The following is a 7431-nucleotide window of genomic DNA, read 5'->3' as shown; positions in this document are numbered from 1 at the left end:
ATATATATCACAGACCGTGGCTTAGCCACATCTAATAACTTATCGGTGACCTAAAGGCTCTCTAGCTAGAGCTCACTTGTGCACAAGGGTCACACTATCCCGATGTGACATACGGCCTACTCTCGAATCTTTCGGTTTGAGAAAACCATTTATAACTAAATTTGGGTTTTCAAAAGCTTATTTTAAATCTATTTCCAAAGTACCAATCACAGTGACGTTATCAATTCGTTTGTAAGATTTCATGATATAAAACCTTTGCATGAGGTTGAAATATTAAATTCAAGCATGGTGAACATAAAGCTTATTCATGAATGCACATCACAAAAACAAGTAAGGCACTTTTTTGATATAAATCATGATAAAGAGCTTATTTCCCGATTTCTAAAACCCTTTACATATATAGCTTATGATGGGTTTGGCTATGGACCTCATGCTCAAAATACGCAGCGAAAAGAAAATTAAAATTTATAACTAAACAACCAAGACATGCCTCCACCCATGGATCACTTTGGTGATATTTAACACATAAAAGCACAAAATAAATTATTATTTAGAAAGTTATTGTCACGACCCAATTTCTCGGGCCATGACCGGCGCATGAGCTCAATGAGCATAGCTCACTAAGCCCAAGCAAGCCTATCCATTTACCTTTGCTTAACAAATTTATCATATCATGCATACACACACACACACCTTTTCTCGGGTGTGAATATAGCCAATACACAATGGCATTATCGATAATAACATACATACACTATACCAGTCATGTATTTAGCAATTTACATTGCATACACATATTCACATTGTTAGATTGTATTCACAATACAAAAGGACCCATGACTTCCAGCGGAGACATTTACAATAAAAGGGATTACTATCGAATGCCAGACACATACCCAGGAAATGCGCTACGGGGACTCCTCGATCTAGGGTCCAACAGTCACCTGATCTGAAAACATGAATTTTTATAAAACGTGAGTACAATACTCAGTGAGTGAACAAGAAGGGAACAAGCATACCATAAGGAATGTTTATCGAAATCATGATGCATTCATTTTCTCAAAGCCATGCAATTGTTTTAGCTCCTTTAAACCCTTCATGTAAACCCCACATGAGTAAATCACTTTACAAAAATCCATGCTCAACTATGGTACCAAAGAAATGGGAAATTTGGCAAAAACTCACAAGTTAGCAAAATGGACAGAAAGTTTCTCGCTGCAGCGAAACAGAGCAACAAGAGAAACATTTCCCTTCACTCAACAAAAATGCCATCCTACTAAACCAACAAAATCAACATAAAACTCATGAAAATTCTCAAAGTGCAATGTATCAAATTTCACATATATGTCAACCATATATCACATTCATGAGCTTTCATTTCACAAGTCTAGATATGCATAATTTGATAGACAAACATCAATATCATCATAATCACACCCGGCTCTTGTACATCCCCCCACATCGTGCACATAGCCGGCACCATCGTGTGCATCCCCCCACATCCTGCACAATCAGTGCCATCGTGTACATCCCCCCATATCGTGCACACGGGCATTATCATCATCCATCTCTCACGCCACCATCATCACCGGCATGTGCATCTCCCCACATTGTGCACACACACGGTTACAGTCATTATACACAATATCATTCATCATGCACAACACACACACACACACACACACACACACACACACATATATATATATATATATATCATCATATTGCAATAATGCATGAATCCATAGTAATCACATATCACAACATCAAACCATTTAACAAAAGCTTGTTCCCAAGGTACACTTTCTAAGACAAGTTGGATAGAATCTTTCATATTCCTCAAAACAAGTTTGAAATGCAAGTCCACTCACCGATATCGAAAATCAGGATTCCGGGTGCACTCAGACTAATAGTCCTAAAGCGCAATTCCTTTGCCTTTTCCGGACGTCTCACTACCTTGACAAATAACAAAGTCAAAAAATTTACTATATTGTCCCTAAATTGATATAAACTAATTTAAATTACTAATGCTTGATATGTAAATGCAAGAATACATCCGATTACCGCTTAATCGCGATATCGATTAAATTCGACTGATCATCGATTCATTGGCGATTGTGTCCAAATCACCTCTAAATTAATCCATTTCTCCTCTAATACCTTAATTTACCACATACCATTTAAAAAAAAGCCAAATTTAGCATTAGAACCCTCACAGTTCCTTATAGAAAAATTCGGTCATTTGGTGCACTAGCACCGAAATTTTTTTATATAACCGTTTCACCTTAATTCATCATTTTTCAAGCCATTTTCCTTGAAATAAAAACAATCCCCCATTGATATTCAGCCCTCATGGTTCGACCAATAAGGAACCCTAGAGAAATTGAATATTTCTTTTGTGTTTTTATTCATAACCATGCTTAACTATCCCTAAACACTAACATAGTCTAAAATCAAATTATTCCAACAACAATTCCTCTTCCATACCCATTTTTCAGAATTGAATTCATCATGATAACTCAATATTCAACCATGGAAATCAAGAACAAAAGCATGGGTAAGCTAGGTATCAAGGAGAATTAAAGAAATTCTAACTTACCTAGCTTGTTTCCTTGATTTCTTCACTTTTTCTTTGAATTTCCACCTAAGTTTTCTTGTTTTTCTCTTTGTTCTTCCTTTGTTCTTATTGCTGGTTGCCTAGGCCGAATATGGTGAGAGAATTGGGGATTTAATGGGCTGATTTCTATAAAAAATAATAAAATAATCAAGCATGCCACATGTCACATGCTTATTGGCCCAATTTTTTAACTTTGACTTTGTTTTTCTAATTTTCCACCACAAATATTCTGGTATTTATCCAATCCTACCACAATTAAAATCCCTTGGTCTTGACAAGTTCTGGGGCGAAAAATTTACAGATTTGCCACCGGGACGGAAAAATTACGATTTTGCCCCTATACTATGAAATGTACCGAAATCACATTATTTCTACTTTTCAGCCTCAAATAACACTAATATTGATCAATATTAACCAAATGGGGTGAAAATCGCTTTATGAAATTCCCGTTAAGTCCTCTAGTGGCAAAATTACCATTCTGCCCTTGTGCTCCAAAAATACCTGGAATCACAATTTTTCACTGCTAAACATCATTTTATACTCCAATAATTATAATTATATTTCATATAATTATTCTTGGTCAAATGCGATCAAATCTTGGCTAAAAATCTCTATTTTATCATCAAATGGTAAAATGACCGTTTTGTCCCTAATCGGTCAATTTTCCTGATGGACTCCAAACTGGACCTTAAACTCCGAATCACTATTCTAAGCCATTCTGTGGATTTCAAAATTTTCAATTTCCTCTTAGAATTTCTATTTGAACTAGTTCAAGGCTCGATTTAACTTAATTGTACCACTCGGTACAATACCATCTTTTAATCGAGCTTGACAAGGTCTCACAGTTACCTTGCCAAGTAATTTCGTAATCACAATGGCACTTCCCAAAGCAATCCCGTGAACACCACAAGGAGCAAAAACCTTAGCCAATCAAGTGTTTGGCCTCCAACGGTAGTACACACGATTGCACTTAAACCTTCAATGAAAGAGGGAGTTTTTAACTATACTTTGTGCTAGCAAAGAGGACAATAATTGTCCTTTTCTTCTTTTTCATAATCTTGGTTGAACCTCTCTTGAAAATTGCTTCATAAGCAATTTTCTCTTTCACACAAAGGGAGTGGTGGCAAAGAAAGAAAACGTTTTTATTTTCTGACAAAAACTACGTTTTCTTCAATTGTGAAAAACTCTCATATGGAAAATAGTTAAAAAGTGACTTATATAGTTAGGTTAAAATAACTTCAATTTTGCAATTAAGCCCTCAATATTATAACACATTATAATATTGGACCCATTACTTAATTAAACTCTTTTAATAAGTCCTTGGAAATTAAAATCAAAATTAATTTCCTTTATATTTTGCAATCAAGGCTTTATAATTATAACTATTTATAATTATGTCAAAAACTTAGTTAAACTCTTTTAATTAAGTTTATAGAAGTTAATTACTTAGCATGTGATTTAAGTTTAACTTAAATCGTCACTCTCCCAATTTAATTGAAATGCAATCATTGTGTGTGACCCATTAGGTTCCCAACATATTAGCAATGGAATTGATTAATGACTTAATTGATTAATATAAATTTCAATCAATTAATTTATAATCAATTCCATAGACCAAGATTGGCATCTAGCAATGCATCATAGCCACCCAATTGTTGGGAGAGTCAAAGGGTTCTTTGACAACCTTTCAGTGTACAGTTTATCAGTGTAATTCATTCTCTCATCATATATCCTGGAGATGATAAGAGCTTGGTACAGTGTTTACTTTTATTGACCTCCATATTTGTTCCTGCAATTATAGCATTAGCTTTATAGAGAGTTATGAAACCATTTTCATAATCTCCATGTCGCCTTGGCCAAAGACTTCAATAAGCTAATGTTAACTAAGAACTGATAGGATATGTCCTCTAAAACACTTGAGGTGATGATTCCTATCTTGACCACTCATTTGCCTTTACATGCTTCATACTATACCCAAAAGCATCCTGTTTTGGCATCCTTGGTTAGGCACCTATAGGGATGAAATCAAAGCATAACACTCCACACATAAGACAACCTGGTGTCTCAAGTCTAGGGAGTATTTACACAACTGACACATGAGAAGTGTTGCATAGACATTAGAGTGTATTACCAAATGCAGTTCTCATGGTGGGTCATTTTCAGTGAACTTGCTCTCCTAGGTAAGCACCTATATTCTAGTTCCAAGTATCTCTATACTTCAATCTATGATATCGATTGCTTACTTCCAAAGTAAGGAACATAGAATTTACCAGTCTCTAAGCATCATTTATATCCAGTCTCAATGATACATTGACTAGGAACATTTTGAGATTATGCTTTGATGCAAAGGAATCTCATAACTGCAACCCATTACAGTTTCCTTGCAAGGCATATTAATCTCATGGACTTCATCCAATTAGACTTATAACTCATTATAATTAATGTCTTATTGATGAAGGAAAACCTCTAATCATTCAACATGAATGATACTGCTGCATGATTGGAATCAAGCCTCAACCAATCCCAATTGGTTGTAAGGCTCATCCCAACAGCTTATATATTCCTAAAAACATGGCATTCACAAGTGCCTAGCATTCTACCAACTCATGCTTTCCACAAATGCATTTAAAGAAAATTGGCAACGTTTATTATACGTATAGCATTACATAGTTTATGAAACTTTGAAATAGACACCCCCTACTCACCTCACAATAGAGGGATGTTACTTCGCCATTGATTCGGTATGCCTCTCGCTAATTCTACTTGTCGATCACCTGTTACCTCCTTCGGTACACCACCACAGCAAACCTTCCTTACTTATCAACTTCCTAGCAACAAATTAAACTCAATATACTTAGTGAATGTCACCACAATTCAGCTCATATTTGCTGCTCTATATAGCATATTCTTAGTGCTAGGAACGACATGATTAGAGCATCAACGCAGGGAAATAAAAAAGGGTTGAAATAAAAATAAAATCATGCCTCATACCTTTGGATCACCTTGGTTGTTTAATGCAAAGTTATGTACCACATAAAATCAAAAAAAGAATGTACCTTTCCAAGTGATATTGTAATCAAATGGATTCCTTTTGGTGACAAAACATGAACACCTTTGGTGTGAAAGAATCTCAGCCACTCAATTGCTTGGCCTCCAATGATGCACACACGATTGCAACGGATCCTTATGCCAAGGGCTTGTGCTAGCAAGTGGACAACGATTTGTCCTCTTTTCTTCTTTGATTTCCAGCAAAGAATCAAAGGAGAAGTTTTCAAAAGAAAATAAACATCTTAAGAGTGGCAGCACTCAAAAGAAAAATCATTCTCCACAAAAAAAAGTGGCTATAATGTGATATTTATATCTAGGTTTAACTTATTAAAATTTGCAAAATAAGTCCTTAATATTGTATCAATTATACTATTTAACCAATACCTAATTAAACTCTTTTAATTAGGTCCTTAATAGTTAAAACCTAGAATTTGATTTAAGTCTAACTTAAATCATCACACTCTAAATTTAATCCAAATTGCAACCTTTGTGTGTGACCCATTATGTTCCTAACATGTTGGCAATGGAATTTAATTATAATATTATTAATTAATTAATTTAAATGAATCATATTCAATTTTAAATTAACTAATTCAATTCCATAGACCATGATTGGCATCTAGCAATGTATCATGGCCACCCAATTGTTAGGAGAGTCAAAGGATTCTTTGATAACCTTGCAGTGTATAGTTTTTCAGTGTAATTCATTCCCTCATCATATATCCTGAAGATGATAAGAGGTTGGTGCAGTGCCTACTCTTATTGATTTTCATATTTGTTCTTGCAGTTAGATCATTAGCTTTATCGAGACTTATGAAACTCATTTCATAATCTCCTAATCACCTTGGCCAAGGATTTGATTAAGCTAATATCAATCAAGAACTAATGAGATATTTCCCCTTGAATCACTTGGGGTGATGATTCCTATCTTGACCACTCATCTGCCTTCACATGCTTCATGCTATACCCAAAAACATCCTATTTTGGCATCCTTGGTTAGGCACCCATAAGGATGAAATCAAAGCATAGCACTCCACACATAAGATAACCTGGTGTCTCAAGTCTAGGGAGTATTTACATAACTGACACATGAGAAGTATTGCATAGACACTTGAGTGAAATACCAAATGCACTTCTCATGGCGGGTCATGTTCAGTGAACTCGCTCTCCCATGGCAAACACCCACATGCTAGTTCCAAGTATCTTTATATTGCAACCTATGAGAACGATTGCTTACTTCACAAGTAAGGAACATAACATGTGCCAATCTTTAAGCATTATTGATGCCCTGTCTCAATAATACAATGATCAGGAACTTTTAGGAACAATGCTTTAATGCATAAGGATCTCATAATTGTATTCCAATACAATTCCTTTGCAAGGCATATATAGTTCCATGGGCTTTATCTACATAAGTATAAAAAAATAATTAATTACAAACTTATGGATAAAGAACTACCTCAATGTTATTATGAATAACAAAATGTCATACATGAATATCTCAAAATTGTAATTCCCATACAACCATAGATTGGCTTGTAGGGCTTATACTAACACTTAGTTCTCTTTATTTTCAAGAATCCTTCACAATAATCTACCTCTCCATTATGTCTACTTCCGTATTTTTACTTAATTGTACACATATATGGGCAGCACCTTAATCAATGAATCTTTAATCTAATTTCACATTTTTCATCCTTATTATTCACAATAATCTAACATGCAAGCTTTGAACTCACAACTAACCATGTCCAATATAATATAAG

General features: G+C 34.8%; 1 long non-coding RNA gene across 1 annotated transcript; it reads right to left on the bottom strand.

The window, feature by feature from the left end:
- Positions 1-721: 721 nt before the first annotated feature.
- LOC148762516 (uncharacterized) lies at positions 722-2681 on the bottom strand. The gene is made up of 3 exons (XR_016026139.1): positions 2600-2681; positions 1872-1956; positions 722-949 (listed from the first exon to the last, which is right to left on the bottom strand). It is a non-coding gene; the product is annotated as an uncharacterized LOC148762516 (long non-coding RNA).
- Positions 2682-7431: the final 4750 nt, after the last annotated feature.

Source organism: Theobroma cacao, chromosome 5 (assembly GCF_053813885.1).
Source record: "Theobroma cacao isolate CCN51 chromosome 5, ASM5381388v1, whole genome shotgun sequence".
Classification (NCBI taxonomy): domain Eukaryota; kingdom Viridiplantae; phylum Streptophyta; class Magnoliopsida; order Malvales; family Malvaceae; genus Theobroma; species Theobroma cacao.
This window is presented reverse-complemented; position numbering and strand designations above follow the sequence as displayed.